Genomic DNA, 14567 nt, shown 5'->3' on the forward strand with positions numbered 1-14567 from the left:
AGATACAGGCAGGGCACAGGATGGGACAGCAGTCAGCTGGATAATACAGATATATACAGAGTAATATACAGAGATTACAGCCAGAGGTGCAGATACAGGGAGGGCACAGGATGGGACAGCAGTCAGCTGGATAATACAGATATATGCAGAGTAATATACAGAGATTACAGCCAGAGGGGCAGATACAGGGAGGGCACAGGATGGGGCAGCAGTCAGCTGGATAATACTGATATATACAGAGTAATACACAGAGATTACAGCCAGAGGTGCAGATACAGGGAGGGCACAGGATGGGACAGCAGTCAGCTGGATAATACAGATATATGCAGAGTAATATACAGAGATTACAGCCAGAGGTGCAGATACAGGGAGGGCACAGGATGGGACAGCAGTCAGCTGGATAATACAGATATATACAGAGTAATATACAGAGATTACAGCCAGAGGTGCAGATACAGGGAGGGCACAGGATGGGGCAGCAGTCAGCTGGATAATACAGCTATATACAGAGTAATATCCAGAGATTACAGCCAGAGGGGCAGATACAGGGAGGGCACAGGATGGGGCAGCAGTCAGCTGGATAATACAGATATATGCAGAGTAATATACAGAGATTACAGCCAGAGGTGCAGATACAGGGAGGGCACAGGATGGGACAGCAGTCAGCTGGATAATACAGATATATACAGAGTAATATAAAGAGATTACAGCCAGAGGTGCAGATACAGGGAGGACACAGGATGGGACAGCAGTCAGCTGGATAATACAGATATATGCAGAGTAATATACAGAGATTACAGCCAGAGGTGCAGATACAGGGAGGGCACAGGATGGGACAGCAGTCAGCTGGATAATACAGATATATGCAGAGTAATATAAAGAGATTACAGCCAGAGGTGCAGATACAGGGAGGACACAGGATGGGACAGCAGTCAGCTGGATAATACAGATATATGCAGAGTAATATACAGAGATTACAGCCAGAGGTGCAGATACAGGGAGGACACAGGATGGGACAGCAGTCAGCTGGATAATACAGATATATACAGAGTAATATACAGAGATTACAGCCAGAGGTGCAGATACAGGGAGGGCACAGGATGGGACAGCAGTCAGCTGGATAATACAGATATATACAGAGTAATAATATACAGAGATTACAGCCAGAGGTGCAGATACAGGGAGGACACAGGTTGGGACAGCAGTCAGCTGGATAATACAGCTATATACAGAGTAATAGAATCATAGAATCGTAGAGTTGGAAGGGACCTCCTGGGCCATCTGGTCCAACCCCCTGCTCAAAGCAGGATTCGCTAAATCATCCCAGTCAGATGTCTGTCCAGCCTCTGTTTGAAGACTTCCATTGAAGGAGAACTCACCACTTCTCGTGGCAGCCTGTTCCACTCATTGATCACTCTAACTGTCAAAAAGTTTTTTCTAATATCTAATCTGTGTCTCTTCCCATTCAGTTTCATCCCATTGCTTCTAGTCTTTCCTTGTGCAAATGAGAATAAAGTTGATCCTTCTACAATGTGACAGCCCTTTAGATATTTGTAGACAGCTATTAAGTCTCCTCTCAGTCTTCTCTTTTGCAAACTAAACATTCCCAAATCCTGCAACCTTTCCTCATAAGACAGGGTTTGCAGACCGGTCACCATTCTGGTCGCTCTTTTCTGAACTTGCTCCAGTTTGTTGATGTCTTTTTTAAAATGTGGTGCCCAAAACTGGACACAATATTCTAGATGAGGTCTGACCAAAGAGGAGTAGAGGGAAATAATGACTTCACGTGATCTAGACTGTATGCTTCTGTTAATACATCCTAGAATTGCATTTGCCTTTTTTGCTGCTGCATCACACTGTTGACTCATATTCAGTCTGTGATCTATTAGTATACCCAAGTCTTTTTCACATGTGCTGTCACTTAGCCCTATTCCTCCCATTCTATATATGCTTTTTCATTTTTATTGCCCAGATGTAGTACTTTGCATTTCTCCCTGTTAAAAACCATTCTGTTAGTTGCTGCCCACTTCTCCAGTTTATTTAAATCTTTTTGAATCCTCTCTCTCTCTTCTCTAGTATTAGCTATCCCTCCTAGCTTTGTGTCATCAGCAAATTTAATCAGTTTACCCTCAATTCCTTCATCTAAATCGTTGATAAAGATGTTGAACAATACAGGGCCCAGGACAGAGCCCTGTGGTTCCCCACTTGAGACATTCTTCCAACTGGATGTGCAGCCATTTACGACCACTCTTTGGGTCCGATCACTAAGCCAGTTATGAATCCACCTAACAGTTGCCTTGTCCATTCCATACTTAGTCATTTCTTCAATAAGGATTGTATGAGAGACTTTGTCAAATGCTTTGCTGAAGTCAAGATATACTATATCTACAGCATTTCCTTGATCCACCCAATCAGTGATACCATCATAGAAGGAAATTAAGTTAGTCTGACATGACTTATTAGTTACAAACCCATGCTGACTCTGTTTAATCACTTCATTCTTATCCAGGTATTGACATACATGTTGTTTAATAATTTGTTCAAAGATCTTTCCTGGTATAGAAGTCAGACTCACCGGCCTATAGTTGCCTGGGTCCACCTTCTTCCCCTTTTTGAAGATAGGAACAACATTTGCTCTTCTCCAGTCTTCTGGCACTTCTCCTGTTCTCCAAGAATTTTCAAAGATTATGGAGAGGGGTTCAAAAATTTCTTCTGCTATCTCCTTCAGTACTCTGGGGTGTAATTCATCTGGACCTGGAGACTTGAATTCATTTAGGTTAGCTAAGTGTTTCCTCACTATCTTTCTGTTTATAGATATCCTGGATTCTTCTATTCCCTTAATAGGACAGTGAATAACAGTTGATGTTGCATTTCCTTTCTGAGAGAAAACAGATGCAAAATAGGAATTTAAAAGTTCAGCCTTCTCAACATCCTGTCTTACCATTTCATCATTTTCATCCTGTAAAAATCCTATAGCATCTTTGACTTTTCTTTTACTTTTGACATATCCCCAAAATCCTTTATTATTGCTTTTGACATCTCTTGCAAGCCTCAGTTCATTTTCAGCTTTAGATAATCTGATTTGTGCCCTGCAGGTTCTGCAGACAGCATTATATTCTTCTTTAGATATGCCTCCCTCTTTCCATTTTATAAACATTTTTTTCTTCCTTTTAAGCATGTGCTTAAGTTCTGTGTTCATCCATCCTGGTTTCCTTAAATGCTTCCTATTCTTCCCTCTTTTCGGAATTGTTAACAACTGTGCTTTGAGAATTTCATTTTTCAAGATTTCCCATCCTTCCTGGACACTTTTGTCTTTAAGGATATCCAGCCATTGGATCCCTCCAATTCTCTTTCTGAATCCCTTAAAATCTGCCTTTCTCAAATCTAACCTTGACGTCTGAGTCTTCACAGGTCTTCCACCTCTAGTAATCCAAAATTCTAAAATAGCATGGTCGCTACCTCCTAGGGTCCCAGCCACTTTTACCTCTTCAACCATTTCCTCCCTGTTTATAAGTATTACAGCCAGAGGTGCAGATACAGGGAGGGCACAGGATGGGACAGCAGTCAGCTGGATAATACAGATATATGCAGAGTAATATACAGAGATTACAGCCAGAGGTGCAGATACAGGGAGGGCACAGGATGGGGCTGCAGTCAGCTGGATAATACAGATATATACAGAGTAATATACAGAGATTACAGTCAGAGGTGCAGATACAGGGAGGGCACAGGATGGGGCAGCAGTAAGATGGATAATACAGATATATACAGAGTAATATACAGAGATTACAGCCAGAGGTGCAGATACAGGGAGGGCACAGGATGAGACAGCAGTCAGCTGGATAATACAGATATATACAGAGTAATATATAGAGATTACAGCCAGAGGTGCAGATACAGTGAGGGCACAGGATGGGGCTGCAGTCAGCTGGATAATACAGATATATACAGAGTAATATATAGAGATTACAGCCAGAGGTGCAGATACAGGGAGGGCACAGGATGGGGCAGCAGTCAGCTGGATAATACAGATATATACAGAGTAATATACAGAGATTACAGCCAGAGGTGCAGATACAGGGAGGGCACAGGATGAGGCAGCAGTCAGCTGTATAATACAGATATATACAGAGTAATATACAGAGATTACAGCCAGAGGTACAGATACAGGGAGGACACAGGATGGGACAGCAGTCAGCTGGATAATACAGCTATATACAGAGTAATATACAGAGATTACAGCCAGAGGTGCAGATACAGGGAGGGCACAGGATGGGGCAGCAGTCAGCTGGATAATACAGATATATACAGAGTAATATACAGAGATTACAGCCAGAGGTGCAGATACTGGGAGGGCACAGGATGGGGCAGCAGTCAGCTGGATAATACAGATATATACAGAGTAATATACAGAGATTACAGCCAGAGGTGCAGATACAGGGAGGGCACAGGATGGGACAGCAGTCAGCTGGATAATACAGATATATACAGAGATTACAGCCAGAGGTGCAGATACAGGGAGGGCACAGGATGGGGCAGCAGTCAGCTGGATAATACAGATATATACAGAGTAATATACAGAGATTACAGCCAGAGGTGAAGATACTGGGAGGGCACAGGATGGGACAGCAGTCAGCTGGATAATACAGATATATACAGAGTAATATACAGAGATTACAGCCAGAGGTGCAGATACAGGGAGGGCACAACAGGATGGGACAGCAGTCAGCTGGATAATACAGATATATACAGAGTAATATACAGAGATTACAGCCAGAGGTGCAGATACAGGGAGGGCACAGGATGGGACAGCAGTCAGCTGGATAATACAGATATATACAGAGTAATATACAGAGATTACAGCCAGAGGTGCAGATACAGGGAGGACACAGGATGGGACAGCAGTCAGCTGGATAATACAGATATATACAGAGTAATATACAGAGATTACAGCCAGAGGTACAGATACAGGGAGGGCACAGGATGGGGCAGCAGTCAGCTGGATAATACAGATATATACAGAGTAATATACAGAGATTACAGCCAGAGGTGCAGATACAGGGAGGGCACAGGATGGGACAGCAGTCAGCTGGATAATACAGATATATACAGAGTAATATACAGAGATTACAGCCAGAGGTGCAGATACAGGGAGGGCACAGGATGGGACAGCAGTCAGCTGGATAATACAGCTATATACAGAGTAATATACAGAGATTACAGCCAGAGGTGCAGATACAGGGAGGGCACAGGATGGGGCAGCAGTCAGCTGGATAATACAGATATATACAGAGTAATATACAGAGATTACAGCCAGAGGTGCAGATACAGGGGGAGGGCACAGGATGGGGCAGCAGTCAGCTGGATAAGTACAGATATATACAGAGTAATATACAGAGATTACAGCCAGAGGTGCAGATACATGCTGGGCACAGGATGGGACAGCAGTCAGCTGGATAATACAGATATATACAGAGTAATATACAGAGATTACAGCCAGAGGTGCAGATACAGGGAGGGCACAGGATGGGACAGCAGTCAGCTGGATAATACAGAGTAATATACAGAGATTACAGCCAGAGGTGCAGATACAGGAGGGCACAGGATGGGGCTGCAGTCAGCTGGATAATACAGATATATACAGAGTAATATACAGAGATTACAGCCAGAGGTGCAGATACAGGGAGGGCACAGGATGGGACAGCAGTCAGCTGGATAATACAGATATATACAGAGTAATATACAGAGATTACAGCCAGAGGAGCAGATACAGGGAGGGCACAGGATGGGCTGCAGTCAGCTGGATAATACAGATATATACAGAGTAATATACAGAGATTACAGCCAGAGGTGCAGATACAGGGAGGGCACAGGATGGGGCAGCAGTCAGCTGGATAATACAGATATATACAGAGTAATATACAGAGATTACAGCCAGAGGTGCAGATACAGGGAGGGCACAGGATGAGGCAGCAGTCAGCTGTATAATACAGATATATACAGAGTAATATACAGAGATTACAGCCAGAGGTACAGATACAGGGAGGACACAGGATGGGACAGCAGTCAGCTGGATAATACAGCTATATACAGAGTAATATACAGAGATTACAGCCAGAGGTGCAGATACAGGGAGGGCACAGGATGGGACAGCAGTCAGCTGGATAATACAGATATATACAGAGTAATATACAGAGATTACAGCCAGAGGTGCAGATACTGGGAGGGCACAGGATGGGGCAGCAGTCAGCTGGATAATACAGATATATACAGAGTAATATCCAGAGATTACAGCCAGAGGTGCAGATACAGGGAGGGCACAGGATGGGACAGCAGTCAGCTGGATAATACAGATATATACAGAGATTACAGCCAGAGGTGCAGATACAGGGAGGGCACAGGATGGGGCAGCAGTCAGCTGGATAATACAGCTATATACAGAGTAATATACAGAGATTACAGCCAGAGGTGCAGATACAGGGAGGGCACAGGATGGGGCAGCAGTCAGCTGGATAATACAGATATATACAGAGTAATATACAGAGATTACAGCCAGAGGTGCAGATACAGGGAGGGCACAGGATGGGACAGCAGTCAGCTGGATAATACAGATATATACAGAGATTACAGCCATAGGTGCAGATACAGGGAGGGCACAGGATGGGGCAGCAGTCAGCTGGATAATACAGATATATACAGAGTAATATACAGAGATTACAGCCAGAGGTGCATATACTGGGAGGGCACAGGATGGGGCAGCAGTCAGCTGGATAATACAGATATATACAGAGTAATATACAGAGATTACAGCCAGAGGTGCAGATACAGGGAGGGCACAGGATGGGACAGCAGTCAGCTGGATAATACAGATATATACAGAGATTACAGCCAGAGGTGCAGATACAGGGAGGGCACAGGATGGGGCAGCAGTCAGCTGGATAATACAGATATATACAGAGTAATATACAGAGATTACAGCCAGAGGTGCAGATACTGGGAGGGCACAGGATGGGACAGCAGTCAGCTGGATAATACAGCTATATACAGAGTAATATACAGAGATTACAGCCAGAGGTGCAGATACAGGGAGGGCACAGGATGGGGCAGCAGTCAGCTGGATAATACAGATATATACAGAGTAATATACAGAGATTACAGCCAGAGGTGCAGATACAGGGAGGGCACAGGATGGGACAGCAGTCAGCTGGATAATACAGATATATACAGAGATTACAGCCAGAGGTGCAGATACAGGGAGGGCACAGGATGGGGCAGCAGTCAGCTGGATAATACAGATATATACAGAGTAATATACAGAGATTACAGCCAGAGGTGCAGATACTGGGAGGGCACAGGATGGGACAGCAGTCAGCTGGATAATACAGATATATACAGAGTAATATACAGAGATTACAGCCAGAGGTGCAGATACAGGGAGGGCACAGGATGGGACAGCAGTCAGCTGGATAATACAGATATATACAGAGTAATATACAGAGATTACAGCCAGAGGTGCAGATACAGGGAGGGCACAGGATGGGGCAGCAGTCAGCTGGATAATACAGATATATACAGAGTAATATACAGAGATTACAGCCAGAGGTGCAGATACAGGGAGGGCACAGGATGGGACAGCAGTCAGCTGGATAATACAGATATATACAGAGTAATATACAGAGATTACAGCAAGAGGTGCAGATACAGGGAGGGCACAGGATGGGGCAGCAGTCAGCTGGATAATACAGATATATACAGAGTAATATAAAGAGATTACAATCAGAGGTACAGATACAGGGAGGACACAGGATGTGACAGCAGTCAGCTGGATAATACAGCTATATACAGAGTAATATACAGGGATTACAGCCAGAGGTGCAGATACAGGGAGGGCACAGGATGGGGCAGCAGTCAGCTGGATAATACAGATATATACAGAGTAATATACAGAGATTACAGCCAGAGGTGCAGATATAAGGAGGGCACAGGATGGGGCAGCAGTCAGCTGGATAATACAGATATATACAGAGTAATATACAGAGATTACAGCCAGAGGTACAGATACAGGGAGGGCACAGGATGTGACAGCAGTCAGCTGGATAATACAGCTATATACAGAGTAATATACAGAGATTACAGCCAGAGTTGCAGATACAGGGAGGGCACAGGATGGGGCAGCAGTCAGCTGGATAATACAGATATATACAGAGTAATATACAGAGATTACAGCCAGAGGTGCAGATACAGGGAGGGCACAGGATGGGGCAGCAGTCAGCTGGATAATACAGATATATACAGAGTAATATACAGAGATTACAGCCAGAGGTGCAGATACAGGGAGGACACAGGATGTGACAGCAGTCAGCTGGATAATACAGATATATGCAGAGTAATATACAGAGATTACAGCCAGAGGTGCAGATAAAGGGAGGGCACAGGATGGGGCAGCAGTCAGCTGGATAATACAGATATATGCAGAGTAATATACAGAGATTACAGCCAGAGGTGCAGATACAGGGAGGGCACAGGATGGGGCAGCAGTCAGCTGGATAATACAGATATATACAGAGTAATATACAGAGATTACAGCCAGAGGTGCAGATACAGGGAGGGCACAGGATGGGACAGCAGTCAGCTGGATAATACAGATATATACAGAGTAATATACAGAGATTACAGCCAGAGGTGCAGATACAGGGAGGGCACAGGATGGGGCAGCAGTCAGCTGGATAATACAGATATATACAGAGTAATATACAGAGATTACAGCCAGAGGTGCAGATACAGGGAGGGCACAGGATGGGGCAGCAGTCAGCTGGATAATACAGATATATACAGAGTAATATACAGAGATTACAGCCAGAGGTGCAGATACAGGGAAGACACAGGATGGGACAGCAGTCAGCTGGATAATACAGATATATACAGAGTAATATACAGAGATTACAGCCAGAGGTGCAGATACAGGAAGGGCACAGGATGGGACAGCAGTCAGCTGGATAATACAGATATATACAGAGTAATATACAGAGATTACAGCCAGAGGTGCAGATACACGGAGGACACAGGATGGGGCAGCAGTCAGCTGGATAATACAGATATATACAGAGTAATATGCAGAGATTACAGCCAGAGGTGCAGATACAGGGAGGGCACAGGATGGGACAGCAGTCAGCTGGATAATACAGATATATACAGAGTAATATCCAGAGATTACAGCCAGAGGTGCAGATACAGGGAGGGCACAGGATGGGCAGCAGTCAGCTGGATAATACAGATATATACAGAGTAATATGCAGAGATTACAGCCAGAGGTCCAGATACAGGAAGGGCACAGGATGGGACAGCAGTCAGCTGGATAATACAGATATATACAGAGTAATATACAGAGATTACAGCCAGAGGTGCAGATACAGGGAGGGCACAGGATGGGGCAGCAGTCAGCTGGATAATACAGATATATACAGAGTAATATACAGAGATTACAGCCAGAGGTGCAGACACAGGGAGGGCACAGGATGGGACAGCAGTCAGCTGGATAATACAGATATATACAGAGTAATATACAGAGATTACAGCCAGAGGTGCAGATACAGGGAGGGCACAGGATGGGGCAGCAGTCAGCTGGATAATACAGATATATACAGAGTAATATAAAGAGATTACAGCCAGAGGTGCAGATACAGGGAGGACACAGGATGGGACAGCAGTCAGCTGGATAATACAGATATATACAGAGTAATATACAGAGATTACAGCCAGAGGTGCAGACACAGGGAGGGCACAGGATGGGACAGCAGTCAGCTGGTTAATACAGATATATACAGAGTAATATACAGAGATTACAGCCAGAGGTGCAGATACAGGGAGGGCACAGGATGGGGCAGCAGTCAGCTGGATAATACAGATATATACAGAGTAATATACAGAGATTACAGCCAGAGGTGCAGATACAGGGAGGGCACAGGATGGGACAGCAGTCAGCTGGATAATACAGATATATACAGAGTAATATACAGAGATTACAGCCAGAGGTACAGATACAGGGAGGACACAGGATGTGACAGCAGTCAGCTGGATAATACAGCTATATACAGAGTAATATACAGAGATTACAGCCAGAGGTGCAGATACAGGGAGGGCACAGGATGGGGCCGCAGTCAGCTGGATAATACAGATATATACAGAGTAATATACAGAGATTACAGCCAGAGGTACAGATACAGGGAGGACACAGGATGTGACAGCAGTCAGCTGGATAATACAGCTATATACAGAGTAATATACAGGGATTACAGCCAGAGGTGCAGATACAGGGAGGGCACAGGATGGGGCAGCAGTCAGCTGGATAATACAGATATATACAGAGTAATATACAGAGATTACAGCCAGAGGTGCAGATATAAGGAGGGCACAGGATGGGGCAGCAGTCAGCTGGATAATACAGATATATACAGAGTAATATACAGAGATTACAGCCAGAGGTACAGATACAGGGAGGGCACAGGATGTGACAGCAGTCAGCTGGATAATACAGCTATATACAGAGTAATATACAGAGATTACAGCCAGAGTTGCAGATACAGGGAGGGCACAGGATGGGGCAGCAGTCAGCTGGATAATACAGATATATACAGAGTAATATACAGAGATTACAGCCAGAGGTGCAGATACAGGGAGGGCACAGGATGGGGCAGCAGTCAGCTGGATAATACAGATATATACAGAGTAATATACAGAGATTACAGCCAGAGGTGCAGATACAGGGAGGACACAGGATGTGACAGCAGTCAGCTGGATAATACAGCTATATACAGAGTAATATACAGAGATTACAGCCAGAGGTGCAGATAAAGGGAGGGCACAGGATGGGGCAGCAGTCAGCTGGATAATACAGATATATGCAGAGTAATATACAGAGATTACAGCCAGAGGTGCAGATACAGGGAGGGCACAGGATGGGGCAGCAGTCAGCTGGATAATACAGATATATACAGAGTAATATACAGAGATTACAGCCAGAGGTGCAGATACAGGGAGGGCACAGGATGGGACAGCAGTCAGCTGGATAATACAGATATATACAGAGTAATATACAGAGATTACAGCCAGAGGTGCAGATACAGGGAGGGCACAGGATGGGGCAGCAGTCAGCTGGATAATACAGATATATACAGAGTAATATACAGAGATTACAGCCAGAGGTGCAGATACAGGGAGGGCACAGGATGGGGCAGCAGTCAGCTGGATAATACAGATATATACAGAGTAATATACAGAGATTACAGCCAGAGGTGCAGATACAGGGAAGACACAGGATGGGACAGCAGTCAGCTGGATAATACAGATATATACAGAGTAATATACAGAGATTACAGCCAGAGGTGCAGATACAGGAAGGGCACAGGATGGGACAGCAGTCAGCTGGATAATACAGATATATACAGAGTAATATACAGAGATTACAGCCAGAGGTGCAGATACACGGAGGACACAGGATGGGGCAGCAGTCAGCTGGATAATACAGATATATACAGAGTAATATGCAGAGATTACAGCCAGAGGTGCAGATACAGGGAGGGCACAGGATGGGACAGCAGTCAGCTGGATAATACAGATATATACAGAGTAATATCCAGAGATTACAGCCAGAGGTGCAGATACAGGGAGGGCACAGGATGGGCAGCAGTCAGCTGGATAATACAGATATATACAGAGTAATATGCAGAGATTACAGCCAGAGGTCCAGATACAGGAAGGGCACAGGATGGGACAGCAGTCAGCTGGATAATACAGATATATACAGAGTAATATACAGAGATTACAGCCAGAGGTGCAGATACAGGGAGGGCACAGGATGGGGCAGCAGTCAGCTGGATAATACAGATATATACAGAGTAATATACAGAGATTACAGCCAGAGGTGCAGACACAGGGAGGGCACAGGATGGGACAGCAGTCAGCTGGATAATACAGATATATACAGAGTAATATACAGAGATTACAGCCAGAGGTGCAGATACAGGGAGGGCACAGGATGGGGCAGCAGTCAGCTGGATAATACAGATATATACAGAGTAATATAAAGAGATTACAGCCAGAGGTGCAGATACAGGGAGGACACAGGATGGGACAGCAGTCAGCTGGATAATACAGATATATACAGAGTAATATACAGAGATTACAGCCAGAGGTGCAGACACAGGGAGGGCACAGGATGGGGCAGCAGTCAGCTGGATAATACAGATATATACAGAGTAATATACAGAGATTACAGCCAGAGGTGCAGATACAGGGAGGGCACAGGATGGGACAGCAGTCAGCTGGATAATACAGATATATACAGAGTAATATCCAGAGATTACAGCCAGAGGTGCAGATACAGGGAGGGCACAGGATGGGCAGCAGTCAGCTGGATAATACAGATATATACAGAGTAATATGCAGAGATTACAGCCAGAGGTCCAGATACAGGATGGGCACAGGATGGGACAGCAGTCAGCTGGATAATACAGATATATACAGAGTAATATACAGAGATTACAGCCAGAGGTGCAGATACAGGGAGGGCACAGGATGGGGCAGCAGTCAGCTGGATAATACAGATATATACAGAGTAATATACAGAGATTACAGCCAGAGGTGCAGATACAGGGAAGACACAGGATGGGACAGCAGTCAGTTGGATAATACAGATATATACAGAGTAATATACAGAGATTACAGCCAGAGGTGCAGATACAGGGAGGGCACAGGATGGGGCAGCAGTCAGCTGGATAATACAGATATATACAGAGTAATATAAAGAGATTACAGCCAGAGGTGCAGATACAGGGAGGACACAGGATGGGACAGCAGTCAGCTGGATAATACAGATATATACAGAGTAATATACAGAGATTACAGCCAGAGGTGCAGACACAGGGAGGGCACAGGATGGGGCAGCAGTCAGCTGGATAATACAGATATATACAGAGTAATATACAGAGATTACAGCCAGAGGTGCAGATACAGGGAGGGCACAGGATGGGACAGCAGTCAGCTGGATAATACAGATATATACAGAGTAATATACAGAGATTACAGCCAGAGGTGCAGATACAGGGAGGACACAGGATGTGACAGCAGTCAGCTGGATAATACAGCTATATACAGAGTAATATACAGAGATTACAGCCAGAGGTGCAGATAAAGGGAGGGCACAGGATGGGGCAGCAGTCAGCTGGATAATACAGATATATGCAGAGTAATATACAGAGATTACAGCCAGAGGTGCAGATACAGGGAGGGCACAGGATGGGGCAGCAGTCAGCTGGATAATACAGATATATACAGAGTAATATACAGAGATTACAGCCAGAGGTGCAGATACAGGGAGGGCACAGGATGGGACAGCAGTCAGCTGGATAATACAGATATATACAGAGTAATATACAGAGATTACAGCCAGAGGTGCAGATACAGGGAGGGCACAGGATGGGGCAGCAGTCAGCTGGATAATACAGATATATACAGAGTAATATACAGAGATTACAGCCAGAGGTGCAGATACAGGGAGGGCACAGGATGGGGCAGCAGTCAGCTGGATAATACAGATATATACAGAGTAATATACAGAGATTACAGCCAGAGGTGCAGATACAGGGAAGACACAGGATGGGACAGCAGTCAGCTGGATAATACAGATATATACAGAGTAATATACAGAGATTACAGCCAGAGGTGCAGATACAGGAAGGGCACAGGATGGGACAGCAGTCAGCTGGATAATACAGATATATACAGAGTAATATACAGAGATTACAGCCAGAGGTGCAGATACACGGAGGACACAGGATGGGGCAGCAGTCAGCTGGATAATACAGATATATACAGAGTAATATGCAGAGATTACAGCCAGAGGTGCAGATACAGGGAGGGCACAGGATGGGACAGCAGTCAGCTGGATAATACAGATATATACAGAGTAATATCCAGAGATTACAGCCAGAGGTGCAGATACAGGGAGGGCACAGGATGGGCAGCAGTCAGCTGGATAATACAGATATATACAGAGTAATATGCAGAGATTACAGCCAGAGGTCCAGATACAGGAAGGGCACAGGATGGGACAGCAGTCAGCTGGATAATACAGATATATACAGAGTAATATACAGAGATTACAGCCAGAGGTGCAGATACAGGGAGGGCACAGGATGGGGCAGCAGTCAGCTGGATAATACAGATATATACAGAGTAATATACAGAGATTACAGCCAGAGGTGCAGACACAGGGAGGGCACAGGATGGGACAGCAGTCAGCTGGATAATACAGATATATACAGAGTAATATACAGAGATTACAGCCAGAGGTGCAGATACAGGGAGGGCACAGGATGGGGCAGCAGTCAGCTGGATAATACAGATATATACAGAGTAATATAAAGAGATTACAGCCAGAGGTGCAGATACAGGGAGGACACAGGATGGGACAGCAGTCAGCTGGATAATACAGATATATACAGAGTAATATACAGAGATTACAGCCAGAGGTGCAGACACAGGGAGGGCACAGGATGGGGCAGCAGTCA

The 14567-nt window shown here is 44.9% G+C and overlaps 2 protein-coding genes across 3 annotated transcripts in view; both read left to right on the forward strand.

Moving 5' to 3' along the window:
- LOC141069372 (uncharacterized) overlaps positions 1-14567 on the forward strand; it is a 74698-nt gene that overhangs the window by 44773 nt on the left and 15358 nt on the right. The window lies entirely within an intron of this gene.
- RHOA (ras homolog family member A) overlaps positions 1-14567 on the forward strand; it is a 46771-nt gene that overhangs the window by 10857 nt on the left and 21347 nt on the right. The gene's annotated exons all lie outside the window — the stretch shown is intronic.

This window comes from Dendrobates tinctorius, unplaced genomic scaffold, assembly GCF_039654945.1.
Source record: "Dendrobates tinctorius isolate UK_male_01 unplaced genomic scaffold, ASM3965494v1 ptg000261l, whole genome shotgun sequence".
Lineage (NCBI taxonomy): Eukaryota > Metazoa > Chordata > Amphibia > Anura > Dendrobatidae > Dendrobates > Dendrobates tinctorius.